The sequence below is a fragment of the Geotrypetes seraphini genome, chromosome 5 (genome assembly GCF_902459505.1).
Source record: "Geotrypetes seraphini chromosome 5, aGeoSer1.1, whole genome shotgun sequence".
Lineage (NCBI taxonomy): Eukaryota > Metazoa > Chordata > Amphibia > Gymnophiona > Dermophiidae > Geotrypetes > Geotrypetes seraphini.
In genome coordinates this window covers 261,848,695-261,875,202 of record NC_047088.1, presented here as the reverse complement: position 1 = coordinate 261,875,202, position 26,508 = coordinate 261,848,695, and the positions used below count along the sequence as shown (strand labels likewise).

The window sequence follows — 26,508 nt, the reverse complement described above, 5'->3', positions numbered from 1 at the left end:
GATTTGCTTTGAACACCAATAAACTTTGATATTTTAACTCCTAGAGTCCAGGGCCTGGTTCCACTGTTTTGTTCCATATCCGTTGACTTTTGTGGTACCTAGGTCCGTTGCTGTGGAAGGTAGGACCGCCTTCATGGCGTAGACCACCCCCCATAGTGGTTTTTGTTTTTCAGGAGGTTCTGGAATGCATGTAACATAGCAAAGGTTTAGTCTGCTCAGTGAGGTGGTCAGGGGTTAATAGGAGGCATTCCTGGAGTTCTATCTAAGTTTGGGGCAAGTAAAAGAGCACACATGCATGGGATTTTTAAATGTTTGCATGCTATTATGCTCTTTCCCCCCTTTCGCTGTCCTCTTTAGGTTAATTTTCAAAGAGAAATTATAATGAGCGCCAAAGGGAACATGAAAAAAGTCTGTGCAAAGCTTTCACCTCAATATTATCCCTTAACGATCCACCCTCTGCTTCATCCACAATGAATAAAATGATCATTTTGTAAAATATATAATAAGAATGTCTTGAGTTATAAATTATGGACTCGGTATTCAAAGGATTGAGAGTTGCACTCCTAAAATGGCCTCTGAACATTTACTAAAACTGAGGTGCCTAAGTTGAGGAAAATGCAGTCTAAAAATGCTTTTAAAAGATATTTCCAGGCGCTGGAATCACACCTATATAGGTGATTTATGATGCTTAATGCCACTATATGCTAATGCTGGAAGTGGCTTTGGTTGCTGTAAGGTGTGATTTCACATCTAAGGTAGGTGCTAGAAATGTAGGCCTTGAAAATCCTGGCCTACATTTCTGGTGCCTACCTTTTCCGGAGGTGCGATTCTCTAAGCGGTACCTGTATAACGGTTCATGCCGCTCTCATTTTTGCACTGTGGTGTTGCTGATTTACTTTTGGGTTTTGCCAGTAAACTGGTTTGGAACAAATGCCTGAAGTATGGACTATTTGGGAGTGTAGGATTGGGTAATCCCCTGCCCTCTCCTCCCCCCCCCCAGGCCTCTGGCCTTACAGCCCTTTCTAGACACTGCAGTCAGTGGCCTATGTTTTACTGTAGCCTCTAAAGGCAATGTTCCCTATTTAACAGCAACAAAAAGCATTAGAGGATTTATAAGAGCATTGCGCAGAAGTGAATCTGTTTCCAAGCAGGTCTTGAGCCCTTTGAAGGTAAATCTGAGGACAGCCAAAAGCCTTCACTCTGTCTCCCATACATACCACACCCAACAGCCAGATAAGATGCCTGCAGAGGAGATGAGCCTTTCTGGATCGCTCAGGATTTAGTTTAATCCCTGTGGTTTTTGCCTGGATTAGATTAATGGGAAGAGGAAATGGGTTTTACAAGATACAGTTTAACTCTTATTTGTGGAGGGATCTCTCCTTGTCTCATTGCTTTTTTTTGGAATTTTAAACTAACTCTGTTAAGAGGAAGCATCCCCTGGTATTCCCTCTTGTGTCTCCTTTTTCCTAGCATGGAATAGATAGCCACAGCACGGCAGAAATGAGCCTAGTGGGACCAGCATGCTACAGTGTCATGTGACACACAGGCATCAGAACAGGGGAGTACAGAGGGGCCATGGTCTCCCCCAAAATGGGCGGTCAATGGCTCTACTCCCCCGCCCACTTCCTCCCGGCCGCTATAATTTTAAATCTTTGGGCAGCCGCCACGCAACGTCGCTGCAGAATGAAGACTTCCAGGGCAGGCCTGCTCGTTGACACTGCACAGCGGCTGCCGGAAGATTTAAAATTACAGCGACCAGGGAAGGTAGGTGGGAGAGTCGAGAGCTGGAGAGAGAGGTCAAAGCTTTTGCCCCCACCCCCTCTCCCACCAAACAAAAAAGCATTCCACTGACTATGATGGGAAGATAGGACTTCGATGAGAAACCTAGGGGGCAAGGGGGGCCCCTTCTGGTGATTCAGGCAGGTCATGACCTGTTGGGCCGCCACGGGGGCGGACTGCTGGGCGGGATGGACCTGTGGTCTGACCCGGCAGAGGCACTGCTTATGTTCTTATGTTCTATGATGCCACAACCCTGAACGGTGGAGAAAGGCAGAGCACAGATAACACAGTACGGTATAGCAAAGTTCAGTATGAGCACAGGATGGACACAGAGCATGACGCGGTTTGACAGAATTTAGATGTGAATTTGGAATACAAGTTGGAAGAAATGGAATATTCTGCATTCATTCCTTTAATATGAGGCTTCTTAAGTTCTGCTTTGGAAATATTAAAGCAAACGTGGTGAGCCTTCAGCAGTATTCAGCTGATTCAGTATCTCAGCTGGTAAAAGCATTTTGAGCTATATTCTGTAAACAATATCCTAGGTCAGGCCCTACTGCCACTTAACTTAATGGTTTTAATTGGGTTTAATCGGCATTGGCAATTGATTGTGTCGTTTAAAACCGAGTAAAAACTCGTTAAAAAATGTAGGCGCCGGGAGGCGTTTAAAGTGTAGGTGCTCTAATCGTGTCTATAGCACGAGACCTAATGGTGCCTGATGCTTACGTGGGCGTGGTTAGGGTGGAGTGGGCGTGGTTAGGGTGGAGTGGGCGTGGTTAGGGTGGAGTGGGCCGTTAGGCATGATTCACTAGAGAACTTAGGGCTAGATTCATTAAGGGCACGGATCGGATCGGATCCGTGAGGGATCCGATCCGATTCATGTCCAGGGGCTGATTCACAAATCGCCCTCATGCAAATGAGGGCGATTGGAATCACACCCCCAACCGAGCGCCTGGATCGCTCTATAGCATAAAGCAACAGCCACCTTTTTAATTCTTTTTACTCTTAACTTTTCTAACTTTTACGAGCCCAGCGAGCCCATGGTTTTAACCCGCTTTAAACCCCCCGGGTTAAAATCACGGGGCTTGCACTGCGGGGAAGGCGATCGGGGAAAAGTGCTGGAAAGTTGGGGGGAGAGAGCAGGAGAGTTGGGGCAGACAGAGCTGGAAAGTCGGGGGCTGAGAGCAGGAGATCAGGACAGAGAAGCAGGGCAGAGAGCAGGACGGCAGAAGGCAGGGCAGTCGGAAAGGACCTGAGCGACTGGACCTCAGCAGTCGCTTATTATTGGATCGGTCAGCCCAATCGGTGTCCTTCATTATTTTTTTTTTTTTTGTGAAATCGCTGACTGCCTATATTTGAATGCCGTTCCTCCTCATTTGCGTTAGTGGATTGGAAGATGATCGGGACAGAGGTTAGTGAATCGGGTTGGAGGGAAATAGGGTTGCAAAGGGGTCGCAAACTGATCAGTACACGATTGGTTTGCTTAGTGAATCTAGCCCTTAGGCTTCTGCAATGTAGGCCAATGAAGCTCTGGCCTCCATTGCAGAGACCTACGTTAATGGTAGGTGGCATTTGCCGCGATTCTGTAAACAACACCTAAGCATGATTGACACGCTTACAGAATCTGGCCCATTATGTTCCTGGTACTATTAAGAATGAGAGATGGGCTGTCGTTTGAAATGAATGCAATCTGCCCATAAGAGCACTCACTATGGCCTGAATTCTGTACATGGCGCCCCAAAAATCAGCCCTGAAAAAGTCAGTATTCTGTACGCTCTACTTAAAGTTAGATGCGGTTTATAGAATAGCACTTATGCCCGGGAACCATGACTAAATTTGGGTGCGACCATTTGCACCAACAAAACCGTGGTGCAAATCCCTGTAAGCCAATATACAGTAGACTTCGATGCCCTAATTCTATGCCCCCTATTGGCTCATCAACCGCTCATTTCCATGCCCCCTTTTTGATTCGGATGTAAAAATTTAGGCATGACTCCTGCATCCAAATTTACATGTGCACGGTGTGTGTTATTAACAACTTCCATGTCAACGTGACAATAAAAATCAAAAACGCAAAGCAAACCCTCTCTGGCTGCTTACCCCTATTAAGAGTATGTTGGGCGACTCAACTAATTTAATTCCGCTGGAGACTTTGGCACAAGAGACTTTAAATGGTGCTGCCACCGTGGCTTCTTCTGCCTTAGCCTCTGACAGAGACAAAGTTTTCTCTTCATTTTTTTAAGGACAAACCCACCGTGTTCACAGGGCTCTAATTTGGGTTTACCCAGACGTATCCCTCCAAAATCAGAAGATTAGATGTGATTTCCTTAAATTAAGACCTACAGCTTTAAACCGTGCATAGGCCTTGCTGAAATTTCCTACAAAGTGGATAATCACTCATCAGCGGAAAGAATGCGTCTTCTTTTTCCCACTGCGTTTACAGGATTTCCTTCAAGCTTGTGGGTGAGGGTGGCAAGGCAGAATCAGGGTGGTTCCAGTGCAGCTTGCTCCATGGCTGCGGGTTTAAAAGGCATTTGTAGTTTTGGACAGGTTTATTGTGTCAAGTTTCATTAACTCTTTATATTTGCTGTATTGTCTCCCGACTCCCCAAGACTTTTTTTTGTTTTGTTTTGGGGCTTTTTTTGAGAGTGCAAATGTCAGTTTTTATAAATTGTACTTTATTTTGTAAATCGCTGCATTTCCCTTTTCCTAATGACAAGCTGCGTTTAAGCTTCTCTTATTGTGTTAAGAATATTTTTGGAACACTTAATAAATAGATTTTAAAAACACCCCACAGATGACATCTGACAAAGACTGGACAGAGATCAGTCTGGCAGAGACCTGGATTGCTCTGTGTGGTGCAAAGTGACAGCCCTGGAAGTGTTTATTACAGTCTGAAAACAGACTGAACTCAGCTAGACCACCCAGGATTGCATTTAATTTACAGTAAAAGACACTTTTAGACCAGCGGTCCAATCATCGCTGTCCATGGCGGTCCACAAAGTAACAACGCTTAACGTCAGGCATTAGGAAAGGAATGGAGAGCGAGAAACTGAGAAGATTACGACACCTTGGTATCGCTCTGTGATGAAAGTACGCCTCAAATATTGTGTGCGATTCTGGTTACTGCTTTAACAACAGCAACAGAAAAAGATATGGCAGAATTAGAAAAAAGTACAGAGAGGAGTGACAGAAATGATAAAGGGCTCTTTCGCTTGGACTGAGGGAAGATAAGATAGCGAGGTTTACAAAATACTGAGTGGATGTGAATTTTTGTGTACTCCTTGCCAAAATGCATGAGGCCTGATATTCAGACCACGGCAGAGAGCCCAGCGATCTCGCGCAGTCGTTGGCGAACCCGGAAATTCAATGCCAGGTGGTTTCCGGTGACCAGCATTCAATTTCCGGCATTTTTGACAACTGACCCTCTATGAGAGTGCGCTAATCAAATTCCCCGTACCTTTCATATCTTCCCGGATGATTACTCCCAAGTCCCGTTCTGCTACAGAAAACCTAACCAGAACGGGACTTGGGAGTAATCATCCGGGAAGATATGAAAGCTGCGAATCAGATGGAGAAGGCAACAGCAAAAGCTAGACAAATGCTGGGCTGCATCAGAAGGAGCTTTATCAGTCGAAAGCCTGAAGTCATACTGCCGTTGTACAGATCCATGGTGAGACCTCACCTGGAGTACTGTGTTCAGTTTTGGAGGCCACATTATCAAAAGGATGTGAAGAGAATGGAGTCGATTCAGCGAATGGCCACTAGGATGGTCTCAGGACTTAACGATCTCCCATATGAAGAACATCTGAGCAGGCTGCGCTTATATTCTCTCGAAGAGCGCAGGGAAAGGGGGGACATGATAGAAACGTTCAAATACATCACGGGCCGTATTGATGTGGAGGAACAAATCTTTTGTCTTACGGGTCCCACGGTGACAAGAGGCCATCCGCTAAAACTCAGGGGGGGGGGGGGGGGGAGATTTCATGGGGACACCAGGAAGTATTTCTTCACCGAAAGGGTACTTGATCGATGGAATGGTCTTCCACATCAGGTAGTCGAGGCCAGAACCACGCTCGACTTCAAGGGACAATGGGACAGACAGGTGGGGTCGCTCCAGAGGAATGCTTAAAAGATGGATTCCCGAAGGAGGGAGGGAGGAGGGAGGGTTCTTGAGTGGGCAGACTTGTTGGGCCGTCGACCCTTTTCTGCCGTCATACTCTATGTTTCTGATAAAGTGCCCGACCCTCCAGGGTCTTGAATCTCAAATGCTAAGTGCTTCGTCCTATGTCTGACCGTGCCATGTTTTCTCATACAATGTTCTTCCACACTCCATCATACGATTCACCATCTTTGTCCTACTATACTATACGCTGTATTTACCATATTATGTCCACCACACGGTCTGCCATGCTTCAATCTCTCATGCCACGTCTGCCACACAGTGTTTGCTGTTCCATGTCTTCTATGCTGTGTTTCATCACGCGCGCTTGCTTGACTTACCCGTTTTGCCAAGTCGTGTCATTCTATGTTACCCATGTTTTGTAATATTAGGCTCACCAGACTATTTCTCACCATACCACGTTTGTCATATTATGCTTTTACCGAAGCTTTGGTAACTGTTTTGCCATCCGTCAGACAATGTCTGCCATGCTATCTCCCACCGTACTATGTCTGAGTGTGTGGTGCAGGGGTTGGAACCCCTGAGGTTGTGGGTTCTGCCATGCGCTGCTCCTTGTGACCCTGGGTAGGTCACGGTGCCCCAGGGATATTAGAAAGATTGTGAGCCCACCGGGACAGAGAGGGAAAAATGCTTTAATTCATTGTAAACCATTCTGAGCTCCCCTGGGAGAATGGTATAGAAAACTGATGAAATAAATCAATAGAAACATAGCTGGTTAAGCTGATATTCATTGGCTGACCGGCTTTTTGTGCAGGTCTATCTGGCCATTCAACGTAGCCAATCAGCCAATGAATATCGCCTCTAACCAGCTATATCATGCTACATCATGCAGTGACCAGGCCAGCTGCTAACTGCAAATATTCAGCAGAGAAAGCTGAGTATCTCCCACAAATATTAACTGGCCAGATAAATAGCACTAAATATTAGGTAGAAGGACTTGGGGACACATAATGAAGCTCCGAGGCAGTAAATTTAATACAAATCAGAGAAAACTTCACACAATGTGTAATTAAATCCTGAAATTCATTGCCAGAGAATGTGGTAAAAGCAGTTAGCTTAGCAGGAATTAAAAAAGGTTTGGATCATTTCCTATAAATCCACAAGCCATTAGCAGGAATTAAAAAAGGTTTGGATCATTTCCTATAAATCCACAAGCCATTATTAAAATGGACTTGGGAAAATGCATAAAATCTCTTTTACTCTTTGGGATCTTGCCAGGCACTTGGGACCTGGGTTGGCCACTGTTGGAAACAGGATACTGGGCTTGATGGACCTTCAATACTTATGTTCTTATGTGAGCCAAGTAAAGGACAATGAGGCCATTGTGACATCACTGCTGAGGTTGGCTCTTAGGCATTGGTGGAATGAGGCATTATGACATCACAGCCTCAGCTCCGGAATGTTGCTACTCTTTGGGTTCTTGCCAGGTACTTGGGACCTGGGTCGGCCACTATTGGAAACAGGATACTGGGCTTGATGGACCTTCAGTTTGTCCCAATACGGCAACACTTATTTTCTTATGTTCTTATTCTCAGATGTGAGCCTCACACATTCTCCCCAGACATTGTGTTTATCCATCAAAGATATGTGTGTAGATACAGAATAATGTAAGCAGAATATTAATATACTAGTCTTTAAGCCCGTTACATTAATGGGTGCTAGAATAGATGTCTGTCTGTCTTTCTTTCTGTCTCTGTCTCTCCTCGGCTGTCCACCACCACCCCTTGCCTACTCCCCCTGTCCAGCAGTAGCGCTTTCTTTCTCTCTCTCTCTCTCCTTGGCCGCTTTCTGTCTGTCTGTCTTTCTTTCTGTCTCTCTCTCTCTCTCTCTCCTTGGCCGCTTTCTGTCTGTCTCTTTATTTTTGTCTCTCTCCTTGGCCGCTATCTGTCTGCCATTCTTTCTTTCTTTCTCCCTCCCGCTGTCTATTTTTCTTTCTTTCTATCTCCCTCCCTCCCGGTGTCTGTCTGTCTCTCTCCCTGCCCCCTGTTTTTCTTTCTGTCTGTCTTTCTTTCTGTCTGTCTCTCTCCCTGGCCCCCTTTGTATGTCTGTCTTTCTTTCTGTCTCTCTCTCTCTCTCCTTGGCCGCTTTCTGTCTGTCTTTTTTTCTGTCTCTCTCTCTCCTTTGCCGCTTTCTGTCTGTCTTTCTTTCTGTCTCTCTCTCTCTCTCTCCTTGGCCACTTTTTGTCTGTCTCTTTATTTTTGTCTCTCTCCTTTGCCGCTATCTGTCTGCCATTCTTTCTTTCTTTCTCCCTCCCGCTGTCTATTTTTCTTTCTTTCTATCTCCCTCCCTCCCGGTGTCTGTCTGTCTCTCTCCCTGCCCCCTGTTTTTCTTTCTGTCTGTCTTTCTTTCTGTCTGTCTCTCTCCCTGGCCCCCTTTGTATGTCTGTCTTTCTTTCTCTCTCTCTGGCCCTGTCTGTCTGTCTTTCTCCCACCCCTCCCCCTCCACTTCCCTATGCAGCAGCAGCAGCTGCAGCAGCATTTTCCTGTTCCTTCACTGTATTTACATCCTGTAATTCTTACCAGCATGGGAGGACTCATTCATTCAACTAAACACCTCTTCTGACAGCAGGACGTCTCGCAGCACCCGCACCCTGTCCGCCTTGTCCAGGCCGAAGGACACCCTCCTGCCGTTGCTCTCGCCGCCACACCGCAGGAGACAAACCGCCACGTTAAGTGCTCCAAGCGCTGCAAACTGCCGCACGCGCCACAAATCGAACACGGCCACGGAGGCACAAATCACGGAGGCAGTGATCACGCCGTTGTATGTGCGCATGCGCGCTTAGGGTTTTATTATTGAGGATGTGTATATGTTTGTGTATATGCTAGCACATGAAACATGCATAACTGGTGCATAATTATTAGCTGTTTCATTATCAAATTACCCCCTTTACATATTTGAATTATTCCTCTGTGGTCGGAAAGTGTTATAAGAACATAAACTGTGGTAGTAACTTACTTTGGCTATGGTGGAAGCTGGAAGAATATCTGCAGCTTAAAACCTTTGTGCCCTGGTCTCCGGTTTAGCAGGAGGACCGGAATATAAACCTCTCCTTGTCAATTGCGCTGGCAAAGCTTCCTGAAGTCTGGCCAAAGATTAATGTAATTAATGTGGTTAAGAAGAGTCCTTCATTATAAGCAGTTGCTTCGAACCAACGAGCGCAGGCTTCCCCGATGCTCTGCCATCGGTGTGTTTTCCATTAGGGTCCACTTCCAGAGCTAATTGCGACAAGGCTGGGAGATCTAGTTCAAAGAGCAGTCTCTGTTGTTGGCAGAGAGTGCTATACCCAGAGAAAGAATCAGGCGTGCAGGAAACTCGCTCCAAAGCATCGCTAAAGGGTTTTCGTAGAAATAGAGAGATATGAAGGCAGATATATGCCCTGCCTAGTCTGTTTAACCATGCCAGCTCCCTTAGAGATCCATCCTAGAGAATGACATGGGGACAAATTTGTCACTGTCCCTGCCCCACTCCTGTAAGCTCTGCCTTAACCACACAAGCCTCAAACACTTAGAATTTTGAAGCGTTTGAGGCTTGTGCAGATGAGGACGGAGCTTAGGCATTGGTGGAATGAGGCATTATGACATCACAATCCGAGATCTAGAATGTTGCTACTTATAATAAAGACCCGAATGGTCCATCCAGTCTGCCCAACCTGATTCAATCTAAAAAATTGTTGTTTTTTTCTTCTTAGCTATTTCTGGGCAAGAATCCAAAGCTCAGCCCGGTACTGTTCTTAGGTTCCAACTACTGAAGTCTCCATCAAAGCTCACTCTAGTCTATACACCATCCCAGCCATTGAAGCCCTCCCCACCAGCCCATCCTCCACCAAATGGCCATATACAGTACCTGGCCAAAACCCAAGGAGTAGCAACATTCCATAAAGAATCTCAAAGAATAGCAAGATTCCGGAATCCCAGAGAGTAACAAGATTCTAGAACCCCAAAGAGTAGCAACATTCCATACAGAATCTCAAAGAATAGCAAGATTCCGGAATCCCAGAGAGTAACAAGATTCTAGAACCCCAAAGAGTAGCAACATTCCATACAGAATCTCAAAGAATAGCAAGATTCCGGAATCCCCAGAGAGTAACAAGATTCTAGAACCCCAAAGAGTAGCAACATTCCATACAGAATCTCAAAGAGTAGCAAGATTCCGGAATCCCAGAGAGTAACAAGATTCTAGAACCCCAAAGAGTAGCAACATTCCATACAGAATCTCAAAGAATAGCAAGATTCCGGAATCCCCAGAGAGTAACAAGATTCTAGAACCCCAAAGAGTAGCAACATTCCATACAGAATCTCAAAGAGTAGCAAGATTCCGGAATCCCAGAGAGTAACAAGATTCTAGAACCCCAAAGAGTAGCAACATTCCATGCTACTGCGCCAGGGCAAGCAGTGGCTTCCCCCATGTCTTTTTCAATAGCAGACTATGGACTTTTCCTCCAGGAATTTGTCCCAACCTTTCTTAAAACCAGCTACATTATCCGCTCTTACCACAACCTCTGGCAATGCGTTCCAGGGCTCAACTATTTTCTGAATGAAAAAATATTTCCTCCTATTAGTTTTTAAAGTATTTCCCTGTAACTTCTCTGCCTCTAACCACGCCTACTTTTCAAATATCCAATTTAACTTTGCAAATAATTATCTTATGAGAATCATAATCCAAATTTATATCAATATAGTAAAATACTCATGAATATCAATTTATTCAAATATCCAGTAGTCAATTTCATGTTTTTTTTGTTTTTTTTAGTGTAGTGTTTAATTAATTTAAAAAAATTTTTTTTATTGTGTTTTATTTTTTGGATCTCAGCGATGTCACTCAATAGCCGTATAACTTCCTTCCCATTAGAGCACAAAACATCAATTCTTCATTGATCCGTAGTTTCAGTTATTTTTCCCTGCTGCAAATTATGCTACTCAATTTCACTTTAAAATAAATTTTTCATTAAATATAAAGTGAGTGATAACTTAACTTTTCCAGTCAGTCGAGGGTTCAGTATACCGACATGCACATGTTTCGCTTTGTCAAGGCAAAATCCCCCTTAGAGCTGTGCTGGGCAGGACAGGATTAATTCATCGAGGGCCCCTAGGCACACAAGTACACTGGGCCCCCTGCCCCGCCCCACCCCACCATGCGTCCAGGCGAAAACAGGAAGTTGTGTCAGAGGGAAGCTTTGGGCAAGCAGCACCGCTTGCACAATTACAATTCTCGTTGCCTTTCTTACCCGCGTTGCTTGCTTGTCTTACTTTCCGTCGATGGGGGGGGGCCATGTTGCCAATCGGGGTGGGGCCCGCGTTGCCGATCGGGGGGGGGGGGGAGGCGGCCCACGTTGCCGATCGATGCTGGAGGGGCCCACTGCCATTTGAAAAAAGCAATGTTGATGCCCTCCTTCATCGGGCCCCCCTGACCATTTCGGGTCCTAGGCACGTGCCTACTTGACCTATTGGTTAATCCTGCCCTGGTGTTGGGGTTCATCCCTCAGGGCTCCTTTTACAAAGACAGGCTAGGGCCTTAACACGTGGAATAGCTACTGCTTCCTTTTGAGCAGGTGGTAGATTTTAAGCTAGTGCACGCTATAGCACGCTCTAATCCGGTGCGTGCATAAAAAACGGTAGCACAGCTTCGTAAAAGGAGCCCTAAGTCATTGCCACAGTGTATGTTCTTATAACGCTATTGAGTGAGATCGCTGAGATCTGAAACATAAAACAGTAACAAAAAATTTTTAAAAACCCAAATAAAATGCTTAACTAACTTCCCTCCCCCCCCATTAAATGGACTACTGGATATTTGAATAAATTGATATTTATTACGTTTGGGGGAATAACACCTACCTCGTCCTACTTTCACCAAAGTGCTGGCATATACAAATGAGATTGCTTATTGGTAACTGCTTCTATCAACTGCTGTTTTGTAAGGACCAAATAAACTCTATGTGACTTAACCAGCAACCAGTTAGCTCACATCTCGGGGTTAACCAGTTATCACTGCTGAAAATGCTCGGAAAGCTCTGAAAAAAAGCCGATGATGTTGGGGGGGCATCTGGGGGCTATGTTTGCGTCTGAAATAGACTGTAAGACCCCTAGGGCAGAGGCTGCCTCTCGGGTGCACTTGGAGAATGCTGCATATATTGAATAGTAATAAAGTTTAATGTGTAAAAGTACTTGACATATTGACTTTCCATCAAGCAGTTTGCATAATTAAAAACAGCTTAAAAAGAAAGTGAAAAGAGCTAGAAATTCAATATTGGATAGATTGTGAGCCCACTGGGACAGGGAAAAATGCTTGAACACCTGAATAAATTCATGTAAACCATTCTGAGCTCCCCTGGGAGAACAGTATAGAAAACTGAATGAATAAATAGTGTGAAAAGCTTCCGCCTCTGATAACCAGAGCTGGTATTGTGACATCATAATGCCTCATTCCACCAATAAGAGCCAACCTCATCGGTGATGTCACAGTGGCTGGATTGTCCTATACTTGGCTCACTTTTACTACATTTTGATTTCTAGAGTGGTGCAGTGGTTAAAGCTACAGCCACAGCACCCTGAGGTTGTGGGTTCAAACCCACGCTGCTCCTTGTGACCTTGGGCAAGTCACTTAATACCCCCAGGTACATTAGATCGATTGTGAGCCCGCCTGGACAGACAGGGAAAAATGCATGAGAACCAGAATAAATTCATGTAAACCGCTTTGAGCTCCCCTGGGAGAACGGTATAGAAAATTGAATAAATAAATAGGTAACAGAATCCAGGAGAAAAGGTGAGAAAGAAAACCCCCTGATAGGTTATATTGATAACATATCAAAGGCACAAACTTACCGATAGGTGCAGGATATCCTCAGAAAAAACTCTCCTGTTCTTTCAGCCCTCCAGTCACTTCAGGGGCAGCAGCAGTGCCCTATGTGACACGTCAGCTGGTGCCCTCACCCGTCCATTGCTGCGAAGCCAAGAAGAGACAATGGATGGGGAACAGCTTTGGCACCCCACCTCTCTTGTGCCCTGCATGCCCACACCGCTTGCACAGCTCCCAGTTCTGATGGGTAGAAGCCCTTCTGGCCGACTTGATGTCTCTGTCCTTCTTGTCCTTTGCTTGAACTCATTGGCTCTATTTGTTTCTTCTGAAGAGCTAATTTTCTGCTTCCTCTATCCACTTCATCATATTGTTTTCCAGAATGGAAAGAGGCGTGAACCTATTTTAAGAGCATATTTTCCTGCTATAAAGGGAAGAGTCAGGAGTAGGAACAAATGCTCTGAGCCACAACTGAAAAAGGAAACCACTGCAGGAAGCAGGAACAGTGAAGTAGTAAGGGGAGGGGGCCCCGGGCGCCATCTTGGTGAGGGCACAGGCACCCATTCTCCTCTGGCCCCCCCCCACTCCATCCCTACACCCCTACTGCCGTGCGTGCACACCTCCTCCCTTCCCCTGTATCTCTGTAATGTTCAACCCCCAAGCTGTTGTTGCGCAAGCATCAGCTCTTCCTCTGATGCCACTTCCTGAACTCGTGTCCAGGAAGTGACATCAGAGGAAGAGACAATGCTGGTGCGACAACAGCTTGGGGATTGCTGCTCATACCAGGAACCTTACAGAGAAAGGGAAGCGGTGCGCATGCGGCAGGAGGGACGGGGAAAGAGCCTGTGGAGGTGAGGCGGACAAGAGAATGGGAGAGGGGTGCCACTGCCCTAGGCGCATCTCACTCTCGCTACACGACTGAGATCTCTGGTGTCTCCAGAGGTGTGATTACGGTGAGTTAAGGTGCCATTTAGAGAATATGGCCTTAATGTGTACCTGATGACAAGATCATTTAAGTGTTTTCTGCAACCTAAAGATTGGCAGCTCCTTAAAGAATTACCCCCTTAGAAGGTTACTTGTATAACAGGGCATTTGGTTTAAGAGGGAAACCAGGTGTCTGCTTAGCAGTGCTGCCCGATTCACGATTCACCGATTCAAATCAGGTGAATCGATTCGAATCAGTTCGTTTTTATTAAAAACCGGACTCACCGATTCAGCCGCAAGACAAGTTTGGGCTATTTCACGCCGCCGGCCTCTTCCCATCTAATGTAACTTCCGGTTTTGCGAAACCGGAAGTTACATCGGAAGAAATGAAAGGAGTGGTAGGAGAGTCAAGTGGCGAGCGAGCGGACCTCGTGCAGCAGATCTCGGCACTCGGCAGCAACAAATACTAGTTTTGGCTGGCTCTTTCCCTGTGATTTAATATCCAGTAAAGGCAGTAAGTAAATACATTGGCAGGGGGGCTGGTGAGTCATGGGGGCTGGGGATGGAAGCTGAAATCGGCAGGGGGGCTGGGCGTAGAAGCTGAAATTGGCAGGAGGGCTGGTGAGTCTTGGGGGCTGGGGATGGAAGCTGAGAATTGGCAGGGGCCTGGAAAAACTGAGAATCAGGCAGGGGGGCTGGGGAAACTTTGGAGATGATTTGCTTTGGGGAAGTTGTGAATCTATGTTTCTAATTTTACAGCTATGTTATAGTTTGGATGTTCCTATTTTTGACATGATATTGCCTTGGTTAAATAAAATGTTTAAACTTAAAAAGCTGTGTCATTAACAGTGAATTGAATCGAATCAAAAAATCGATTTAACAGGTTGAATTGAATTGAATCGAATTGAAATATTTTTCTCTGATCAGGCAGCACTACTGCTTAGGAACTATTTTATAAATAAACATACAGTAGGTATTTATTTATTTATTTAATTTTCTATAACCATTCTCCCAGTGGAGCTCAGACCAGTAGTTTACATGAACGTATTCAGGTATTCAAGCATTTTTCGCTCTCTGTCCCGGTGGGCTCACAATCTATCTAACGTACCTGGGGCAATGGGGGGATTCAGTGACTTGCCCAGGGTCACAAGGAGCAACGTGGGGTTGAACCCACAACCTCAGGGTGCTGAGGCTGGAGCTTTAACCACTGCACCACTCTAGAACTCAAAATGTAGTAACTGTGAGCCAAGTATAGGACAATGAAGCCATTGTGACATCAATGATGAGGTTGGCTCTTATTGGTGGAATGAGGCATTATGATGTCACAATACCAGCTCTGGTTATCAGAGGCTGAAGCTTTTCACACTATTTATTCATTTAATTTTCTATACTTTTCTTCCAGGGGAGCTCAGAATGGTTTACATTAATTTATTCAGGTACTCAAGCACAGTTCCCTGTCTGTCACTCACAATCTATCTAATGTACCTGGGGCAATGGATGGGTTAAGTGACTTGCCCAGGGTCACAAGGAGCAGTGTGGGTTTGAACCCACAACCTCAGGATGCTGAGGCTGTAGTTTTAACCACTGCACCACTCTAGAAATCAAAATGCTGAGAAAGTGAGCCAAGGATAGGACAATCCAGCCATCACTGATGAGATTGGCTCTTATTGGTGGAATGAGGGATTATGATGTCACAATACCAGCTCTGGTTATCAGAGGCTGAAGCTTTTCACACTATTTATTCATTCAGCTTTCTATACTGTTCTCCAGTGAAGCTCAGAATGGTTTACATGAACTTATTCAGGTACTCAAGCTTCTCCTAGGACAAGCAGGATGAGTCAGCCACATATGGGTGATGTCCCATCAGCTCCCATTTGCGGATAATAGCTCCAATAGCTCAGAGAGATTTTTTTTTTTCTCCCTAATGTGTCTTTAGAAAGTACTAGTGTAAGGGGCAAGACTCATGCCTTGAATGCAGGCTCTGTCATACACCGGCTACATACATTAGTGCATTTTAAAATGGATTTCAAACTCTCTTCATGCTCCACCGGGACCACCCTCCACAATACCCATTGTAAAAGTGCAGGGATTAGTGAGACCACACATCATTTTTACACCTGGAACAACAGTGTAATTTTGAAGAAGTCAGAGTTCATAGAGAGGTTTTCACAAGATCTTCACATAAATAATCATAACTTACACATACAAATGTGGGCTTCTATTAAAATGCAGCATGGATTGAGTTGGAGGGGTTTTAAGTGAGGTAATAATAGAAAAGGCTCTTCATTTAGGCATTTCCTCAATTTCTTGCACTTATTATAGAGTCTATTTCGAATGGTTACGAGAGCTTATGTTTCTCAAGTTCAGGCTTTACATTTTGGTTGTGTTGAGACAAGAATATGCCTAAAAAGTAAAAAAAAAAAATGGATAATACATTGGGTCATGCTTTTTGGTTATGTCCCAGAATTCAGAAATTTTGGAATGCTGTTTGTGTTTTTCTTGGATCAATTATTTCTAGAACTGTGGTTCCTTCCCCCCAGATGGTATTATTTCTTCAATGGGACAGGATTTTTAAGAAAGGGGTTGGAGTTATTTCGTAAATCCTTTATCATAGGTCAAAAATGTATTTTTGGAAGACAGTCCACCCTCATTTTGGCATTGGAGGGTAGCATTTCATGCTCTTATGATTATGGGGCGATCTTCTCATCTTATAAAAAACAGAGTACATTTGGGATGATCTGGGAACCTTATATACAGCAATTATCAGTCAGCACACGCCGTTTTGGATTGAACTCATTACATTTGTAATCAGAAAGTGAAGCAACATTTATTAGTAATATTTGGAAATGGGATGGGTGGAGAGGGGGAAGGGGGGATGGGAAAGGGTACTTTATCGTGTTTCTATTGTGATGATAATTGATTGTTGATTTCTTTGAATTTATATATCTACAATGTATTAACTGAGTTGAAATGAGATTCTTTGCAAGATTTTTGTTATGTATATTTTATTTTTAAAACTCAATAAAAATTATTGAACATTAAATAAAAGAGGAACCTAGTGATATTGACTGAAGTCTTTTTCCTGCTATTATTTCAAACTTGATAGATTCAAGTTTCAAGTTTATTTAGATTTGATAAATCGCTTATCTATAATTTACTAAGCGAGTTACAATAAAATATAAAATAAATATACAATTCATCATACTGTTTAAAATGGGTTAGATTCTATTTATGGTGAAGGCAGGGTTGTTTGACGTCAGTGAACCTAAATCATCTTTGCACTTCTCTTTAATAGGAGCCATCTGACCCAGGTGGCGTTGGGTGGAATTTATCAGAATGAGAGCGAGAGTCGGACAATTGTCTGTGTGTCCCAGTAATAATGTTATCTTTTAATCCCCTGTTTTATCAGTTATGCTTTTATTAAATTTATTGTAACCCGCCTGGACGTAATGATAAGAACATAAGAACATAAGAATTTGCCTCCGCTGGGTCAGACCAGAGGTCCATCACGCCCAGCAGTCCGCACCCGCGGCAGCCCATCAGGTCCATGACCTGTCATGTTTACTTGATTTAGCCCTATAGCCCCCTTGTTTTTATCTTTACTCTTGCCATACTCTTATCTACCCCTATCTGTATCCCTCAATCCCCCTATCCTTCAGGAATCCATCCAATCCCTCTTTGAATCTCCGTAGCGTACTCTGCCTGACCACTTCCTCCGGGAGCGCGTTCCATGTGCCCACAACCCTCTGTGTGAAGAAGACCCTCCTTGCATTGGTTCTAAACTTGTCCCCTTCCAGTTTCTCCGAGTGGTATATCAATCAAGTAAGTAATAAACTTGAAACTTGAAAATCCAGTTTAAACTGTCTTAAGTTTTCAAAACAGAAGTATTCAACAAAGAGCAATTTCAGCTCTTTCCCATACATATTTATCACAAGCCGAGTTATGACGTAGTGATTAAAGCCGCAAGCCTCAGTACCCCGGGGTTGTGGGTTCAAACCAAAGCTGCTCCCTGTGACCCTGGGCTCGTCACTTAATCCCCCCATTGCCCGAGGCGCATTAGATAAATTGCGAGTCCATCGGGACACACAGGGAAAAATTCATGTAAATCATTCCAAGCTCCCCTAGGAGAACGAAATGAAAATTGAATGAATAACAAATACACACTTTTATGGGACACACATGTGGGTCAGTTCAAGGACGTAGACTGAGCAGAACATAGGCTGTCGCAACTGATTGAGAGGCATTCTGAAGAATTTCTGAAACAAGTTTTGGGATTTTAACTATGAGATCAGACCATGGGTTATTAATACACTGCTTGAAGTAATAAAATATGCCCATTATGAACATTTCTTTTTTTAAATAAACAAAAGAAAAACACAGGATTTTTAGAATGATGTTGGGTTCTGAAGTCCAGTGAAGCAAGATAAAGTTTCTTCTGATTTGATAAATACTCCTTGGTCTTATACAAATCAAACGTGGAAGTTTGATTTATTCCACTGGCATCTTATCTGGGTATTTATTTTTAAATAAACCCCAGGCTTGTAGTTCAGAGGTCAGAGGTAAAATACCTGTGAGATTAGAACAGAAAGAGCAAAGCTTGAAGCCATTAGTCTGTCCAGATGTGGGAAACCTGAGCCCTTCCTGATGATTGAACCAAGTATTTCCTGCTCAAATATGTCTTCCCCATGTCCTGCTGCACTAAAGAGGTCTGGAGGGCTCAACCGTTACGAAGCCCGGGAGTCCTCTGCATGGTATGTGGAGATTGCTTCCTGCACGCTGGGTAGAGAGGGGCATTGGCGTGGTGCCTGTCTTCCCTCTTATGAATGAATCATACCTATATTTCACTCATTGTCTATTCTTTCTAGTGACAATGTGCTTTTATTTGCCTGAAAGAGAAAACAAATTTTGCAGTGGGACACAATTTAAGAATTTAAGAGTTCCCATTCTGTATCAGGCCCAAGGTCCATCTAGCCCAGTGGTCTCAAACACGCGGCCCAGGGGCCACATGCGGCCCGCCAGGTACTATTTTGAGGCCCTCAGTATGTTTATCTTCATCACAAAAGTAAAATAAAACCGTTTCTTGATCCTACGTCTCTTTAGCTATAAATTACAATATTATTATTAAGACTTAGCCAAAAGGAAAGATTTATAAACTATAAAGTTTAACCTCATGCAAAATTGTCATTTCTTTAATAAGACATTAACTATTTTCTATGAGGCCCTCCAAGTACCTACAAACCCAAAATGTGGCCCTGCAAAGGGTTTGAGTTGGAGACCACTGACCTAGCCCAATATCCTGGTTCCAATAGTGGCCAATTCAGGTCACAAGTACCCAGTAGAAACCCCCAAATCCGAAAGAGTAGCAATCCCCAAATAGTAGCAGCATTCCATGCGGAATCTCCAAAGAGTAGCAACATTCCATGCTAGTGATCCCAGGCCATACTGGGCCACACTAACAGTCCATCTAACCCAGTATCCTATTTCCAACTGTGACCAATCCAGGTCCCAAGTACCTGACAGGGACCCAAATAGTAGCAACATACCCAAATCTCAAAGAGTTGCAAATTCCGGAACCCCAAATAGTAGCAGCATTCCATGCGGAATCTCCAAAGAGTAGCAGCATTCCATGCGGAATCTCCAAAGAGTAGCAACATTCCATGCTAGCAATCCCAGGGACAGCAGTGGCTTTCCCCATCTCTATCTTAATAACAGACTATGGACTTTTCCTCCAGGAACTTGTCCAAGCCCTTTTTTAAAACCCAGATTCACATGGGAGTGGCTTTAGGTATCTGGCCCCGGGAAGGGAAAGCCCACCATTTTGAAGAGGCCTGTCTGCCGGCCAGAGGGAGGACATTCTTTTTAATCACTCAATTTGAGAAGTTTTGAGTTTATTGTCCCCTCTTGTGTGTAATTGGTCAGAAGGAGTAGGCATCCCTCTGGTAGCCTTCCTGTTAAAGGTATAGGGGATGGGTCTAGGTGGGCTTTGGGGGGTGGGGGTTCGAGGGGTGCCAACAGGAGAGTGTTTATCTCTCCTGCTGGGGATACTAGGAGAGTGCCAATAGGAGGAATGGGCATCCCTGCTGCCGGGGATTGTTTAGGGATTTGCGGCAGGAGGGATTTGTCATCCCTCCTGCCGCGGACAGTGTTGGGGGGTTCGGGGGTGGTGGTGGGACAGAGTGGGCCTCCATCCAGTGTGTGTGTGTGTGTGTGTGTGTGTGTGTGTGGTGGGGGTTGGTGAGGTTCCTGCTGCTGCCACTCAGCAGATCACGGCAGGGAGATAGGATGCCTGTGAGCGATTCTCCAAAGCCACTTAGGTGGCTGCCGAGACCAGGCGTCCTATACAGAAACAGGCCCTAAAAGGTTAGATGTCCACATCAGGAATCAATTTCACATGGATGAAAGGGGCTCTTAGCAGTTATTGAGACTGCAAATACAGCATTACTTCCGCCATAGGAAAAACATATTGAAAAAGTATTTTTAAAACTCCAGGCGAGGCTGTATCCATGTTTTGTGTACAAAAATGCCTTTGTTGAGGCTGAATTTTAAAAATGGGACTTGATGCAAGCTTCCGTCCTCTTTCCGTTTCTTCGTGGGCAACCCTGGCTCACTCACATGTAGACTAGAGCTAGCTTAGGACACTGCACAGAGAGAAGTATTGGGGACCCCTATCAGAACAAGGGCCATCCTTTACTGTTCAGCTTGCACTGGCTCCCAGTTGGCGATCGAGCAGCTTTGAGGTATTTCAAGCCATGAGAAGTTACAGACGATGGGGCCCTTTTACTAAGATGCATTAAGAAACGGGCTCAGCACATCCTTATGAGTATGTGGAAATTTCCCATGTGCTGATCTTTTTAGTGTGGCTTTTTCTGATCTCTTGAATATATGGCTTTGTACTAATGTAGCATTAACTTGCAGCCACTGAAACAAAGTATCACGGGAGTGCTGTCAGTGGCGTGGTAAAGGGGGGGGGGGTGGTTTGGGAGGGGGGCGGACCGTCCCATGTACTGGCGCCACTGCTCCTCTCTGCCCCTCCCCCCACTTACCTCTTTAAATGTTCACCGATGTGAACAAAATCTTCCAAACGCAGCTCGTGCTGGTGTCACAGGGCCAAGATCTTTTTAATGACATATGGCATTAGAAGGGAGCAAGCGCCAGTGCAAGTAGCGGGTGGAAGATGCTGCTTGCACCGTCAAATATTTCACGAGGTATGCGGGGTGTGCCCAAGTGGCAGGAAAGAGTGGGCCCTGCCCCGGGTGCCAACCTCTCTCCTATTTAGGAGGCACAACCTATGGTACAGAAGGTGGCACGCCAAGAGGTTTAGTGTGGCACACGTGATGGTTGTCAGGAGGCCTGCTTCCAGCCGCTGATGCAGGAGCCGTGAACTGAGCAAGTGCGAGGAGTGCCAGCATCATCAGCTAGAAGCATCGCACACTTTGCCCTTTGCTCAGACAGCACAAGGAGCTCAGGCAGATGAAATGTTCAGCTGGTGGGACTTGGGCATCCCCGTCAGCCAAGGTATTAAGAACATAAGAAGTTGCCTCCACTGGGTCAGACCAGAGGTCCATCGCGCCCAGCAGTCCGCTCCCGCGGCGGCCCATCAGGTCCATGACCTGTGAAGTGGTTTCTTTCTAATCCTATAACCTACCTCTACTTCTATCTGTACCCCTCAATCCCCTTTTCTTTTAGGAACCTATCTAGACCCTCCTTGAACCCCTGTAGCGTGCTCTGGCCTATCACAGCCTCCGGGAGCGCGTTCCATGTGTCCACCACCCTCTGAGTGAAAAAGAACTTCCTAGCATTTGTTCTAAACCTGTCCTTTTTCAATTTCTCCGAGTGCCCCCTTGTGCTTCTGGCTCCCCACAGCCTGAAGAATCTGTCCCTGTCTACCTTCTCTATGCCCTTCATGATTTTGAAGGTTTCTATCATGTCTCCCCTAAGTCTCCGCTTTTCCAGGGAGAATAGCCCCATCATTTCCAATCTGTCAGCATATGAGAAGTTTTCCATACCTTTTATCAACTTTGTCGCTCTTCTCTGGACTCCCTCAAGTACCGCCATGTCCTTTTTGAGGTACGGCGACCAGTACTGGACATTTTAATGTGGCAGCAGTGGGGGTGCCATTCTCTAGTGCAGAGTCGAGGCCTGTGGAAATACCGTTCAGTGAAATCAAATGAAGCTGTGACCGCGTTCTTAAGTACGGGGTCGTACTTAAGTCGGACGTCTGTAACTCGGGGACTGCCTGTATTTGCAATGACTACGATGAGCTAGATTTGCACGCGCTGCCTTGTTGGTTTGTAAATCTATCTCACGCATAGTCATTGTAGGCCTCCTGACCACCTCATGGGACTAAGTGGGTCTCAAAGACTGGCTTGCGAAGCACTGCTCTACGCAATGTCGCGGTGCTCATTTCCGGAATAAGTCTTCTCGGGTGTGACAAATTTGATTCAGCAAACGGCATCAAGTTTCAGTGTAAATGTACTGAACCGAAGCACAGAATTTTGTATTTATTTCTTTAAAAATATTTATATTCTGCCGGTTTGGGAATCACGCTTGGTTTATTCAACTAGAAACAATATTAAATAAATGAAAAAATAAAAGCAACACAAAAATATCCATGACGAAAAAGGCAAGCTAGACATTTCAAAGGTTCTGAAGAACGTAAAGAAGGCTGATGACCTGGAAGTGAACAAAGGAGAAACCATTTCACTGCAGGATCCAATTGTTCTTGTGTCCCATTGCGGGGACTGACCCTTTTCTGCTTCAAGCAAATTACAGACCTAATCGGGGAGAGAAGGGCAGGGATGTGCGTTGAGCTGGCTCTTCCGGATCAGGATATGTTATGAGCGTAAAGAAGGCAGAAAAACATAAAAGCTCCAAATGAATGCACATAAAGCTGATTTATGCACAATAAAACATTTTTATGTGCTTCAGTCAAATTTTACATGCATTAATTTCAGTAACAAATGATAAAATGATCATAATCAGTTAACATTTCCAAAAAAATGCTCTGTAAACAAACCAACGCCCTACGCAAGGCATCAACACCTCCTTTCTTCTCTCTATGCAGCCTAGTCTTCTAGCCGTGGCCATTGCCTTGTCACAAAGGGTGGGCAGGCTGGAGAGTGTGGTTAACGCTACAGCCTCAGCACCCTGGGGTTGTGGGTTCAAACCCACGCTGCTCCTTGTGACCCCAGGCAAGTCACTTAATACCCCCAGGTACAGGTAGACAGATGGCGAGCCCACCAGGACAGACAGGGGAAAATGCTCGAGTACCTGAATAAACTCATGTGAACCATTCTGAGCTCTCCTAGGAGAAAAGTATAGAAAATTGAATAAATAAATAGTGTGAAAAGTTTCCGCCTCTGATAACCAGAGCTGGTATTGTGACATCATAATGCCTCATTCCACCAATAAGAACCGACTTCATCAGTGATGTCACAAGGCTGGATTGTCCTATACTTGGCTCACTTTTACTAAATTTTGATTTGTAGAGTGGTGCAGTGGTTAAAGCTACAGCTTCAGCACTCTGAGGTTGTGGGTTCAAACCCACTCTGCTCCTTCTGACCCTGGGCAAGTCACTTAATCCCCCAATTGCCCCAGATACAGGTAGACAGATGGTGAGCTTGAGTATCTGAATAAACTCATGTGAACCATTCTGAGCTCTCCTAGGAGAAAAGTATAGAAAATTGAATAAATAAATAGTGTGAAAAGTTTCCGCCTCTGATAACCAGAGCTGGTATTGTGACATCATAATGCCTCATCTGCCAATAAGAGCCGACTTCATCAGTGATGTCACAAGGCTGGATTGTCCTACACTTGGCTCACTTTTCCTACATTTTGATTTGTAGAGTGGTGCAGTGGTTAAAGCTCCAGCCTCAGCACTCTGAGGTTGTGGGTTCAACCCCACTCTGCTCCTTCTGACCTTGGGCAAGTCACTTAATCCCCCAATTGCCCCAGGTACAGGTAGACAGATGGTGAGCCCAGCAGGACAGACAGGGGAAAATGCTCGAGTACCTGAATAAACTCATGTGAACCATTCTGAGCTCTCCTAGGAGAAAAGTATAGAAAATTGAATAAATAAATGTCTGGGGTGGGGTATTGAGTTGACAGAAGGAAGACTGTGAATTTTAGGTAAGAGGGTTGTGGTGGAGGCAGGTTATTGTGTGCTGGTTTTTGGTTTATTCAGATATGTTGAATTGACTTTTTTAAACAAAATGCTTCAAGGCGATGCATGAGAAAAGCAAATCATTCACACAAGAAAATAATCATAAATCATGGCAGTAAACAGCAGTGCCTCACATATGTGTCCCAAAAGGATGTAGATATCCTCAGTCAACTAAAAGACTTTCTACGATGGGCCATTGACAAATTCTCAGCCCAACCAACCAAGTTGGGGCCGTCTCCATTGAGGGCTTTACATCGAGTCCAGCGATTTTCTACTTTTATCATTCTGTTTTCTTTTGACAGAAAAATCACTGGACTAACTCTATAGCCCTCGACGCTGACTGCCCCAACTTTCTTGGTTGGGCTGAGAACTTTTCAGCGGCCCCTCGTACAAAGATGAGTTCTAAGACTAATTTTAAAATTCTTCAGGGTTATTCTGCACCGATCGCATGAGGCAGATTGTTCCAGAGGAATAGGGCCATAAAATAAAAACACACTTCTTTGTGATAGACTAGGTAGATTGCTTTTAATAGAGCGAAGTCAACAGGAAAGGGGTGCATGGGAACGTTAACGTGGACAGGTAGTTCAGTAGTCCAGTCTGGAGTAACTTAAAGGTAAGGCAGTGGCATCCCTCCTCTGCCCTCCCTGCCACGCACATGACCGCTTCCCTTTCCTTGTACCTTTTAAACTTCTCTGGCGTAAGCAGCATGCTGCCCACGCCAGTGTCGGCTCCCTTTGACGCCACTTCCTAGGCATGGGTCCCGGAAGTGCCGTCAGACAGAGCGCCAAAATGGTACAGGGGAAGGCAAGGGGTGCGCGCAGCAAGGAAAGGAGCGGGTGGGCGGAGAGTAGAGGGGCGGAGAGGAGGGGAACTGCTGCACCCTTAGGATGACCGTGCCTGGAGTGGATTGCACCCCCCACGTCCCCCCTTACTGAGCATCAGAGTTGTTATGGCGCTAAAAACTGGGGGGGTGGGGCATTTGTCTGTCATCCCCTCTTTAGTCTGTGAACCTCTACCTCTTCACCCCTTTGTATTTCCTACATGCATAAATTTGTTCACCATTTTCGTCCAGTGTGTCTGTAATTATTCGATTGTAAGCTCTTTCAAGCAGGCACCATCTCCTGCATGTTTATTTATTCAATTTTCTAGCCCATCCTCTCAAAAGAGCCCAGAACGGGTTACAAGTTTACATACAAGCAGACATACATAACAGCGGCTAGCGACATGGTAGGCATATTCTTCATAAAATAGTGAGATATAGCCATACTCGGAAGGGGCTAGAGGTCTAATGCATAGCGCTGTGTGCCTCTGGTACTGCTATAGAAATAATCGTAGTGCTAGCACAGGGGTAGGGAACTCCAGTCCCCGAGAGCCGTATTCCAGTCGAGTTTTCAGGATTTCCCCAATGAATATGCATTGAAAGCAGTGCATGCAAATAGATCTCATACATATTCATTGGGGAAATCCTGAAAACCCAACTGGAATATGGCTCTCGAGGAACAGAATTCCCTACCCCTGTGCTAGTAGTTTGCCACTTCTCAGTATCTTTTGCCGCAGGGCTCGGTCTTGGGCCCAATCCTATTCAACATCTTCGTATGTGACTTGGCTAAGGGTCTTCGAGGTAAAATTACGTTATTCGCCGATGACGCCAAACTATGCAACATAGTGGGCAAGAGCACAACAGACAAAAGCACAGTGCCTGACAAAGGCTCAATACCCGACATTATGACACATGACCTGCTCCTACTGGAGCATTGGTCAAGGACCTGGCAACTAAGTTTCAATGCCAAAGCAGCAAAAATCCATGCACGTCTTACACCCTAAATGGTGAGACCCTAGCAAGGACTGTAGCAGAACGAGACTTGGGGGTGATCATTAGTGAAGACATGAAGTCTGCCAATCAAGTGGAGAAAGCTTCATCCAGGGCTAGACAAATCATGGGTTGTATCCGTAGGAGCTTCGTCAGCCGTAAGCCCGAGGTCATAATGCCGTTGTATAGATCCATGGTGAGACCTCATCTGGAATACTGTGTACAATTCTGGAGGCCACATTACCACAAAGATGTGCGGAGAGTTGAGTCGGTTCAGAGAATGGCCACCCGGATGGTCTTAGGACTCAAGGATCTCCCGTATGGGGAACGGCTGGATAAGTTGCAGCTATACTCACTCGAGGAACGCAGAGAGAGGGGGGATATGATCGAGACGTTCAAATATGTCATGGGCCGTATCGAGGTGGAGGAAGATCTCTTTTTTCTTAAAGGACCCACGGCAACAAGAGGGCATCCGTTGAAACTCAGGGGTGGGAAATTTCAAGGCGACACCAGAAAATATTTATTCATCGAAAGAGTGGTTGATCGCTGGAATAGTCTTCCACTAGAGGTAATTGAGGCCAGCAGCGTGCCAGATTTTAAGAAAAGATGGGATTGGCACGTGGGATCTCTTCATGGAGGGAGTTAGGGGGTGGGTCTTTAGTGTGGGCAAACTAGATGGGCCGTGGCCTTTTTCTGCCGTCAGTTTCTATGTTTCTATGTTTATTGTTGAGCCTTCTTGACTATTGTTACATCATTTATTTAACAAGCACCACGAAAAATATGGCCAGATTGAAATTGATTCAAAACCCTGCGGAAAGATTGATCTGAAGACATTTGATCACGTGACCCCTTTTTACCGTG

General features: G+C 45.1%; 1 protein-coding gene across 2 annotated transcripts in view; it reads right to left on the bottom strand.

Moving 5' to 3' along the window:
• RUFY4 (RUN and FYVE domain containing 4) overlaps window positions 1-12,877 on the bottom strand; it is a 111,229-nt gene extending 98,352 nt beyond the window's left edge. For both annotated transcript variants that reach the window (XM_033946799.1, XM_033946800.1), the window contains exon 1: window positions 12,781-12,877. The gene's annotated coding sequence lies outside the window, so the exon portion shown is untranslated. The remainder of the gene's footprint in view (window positions 1-12,780) is intronic.
• Window positions 12,878-26,508: the final 13,631 nt, after the last annotated feature.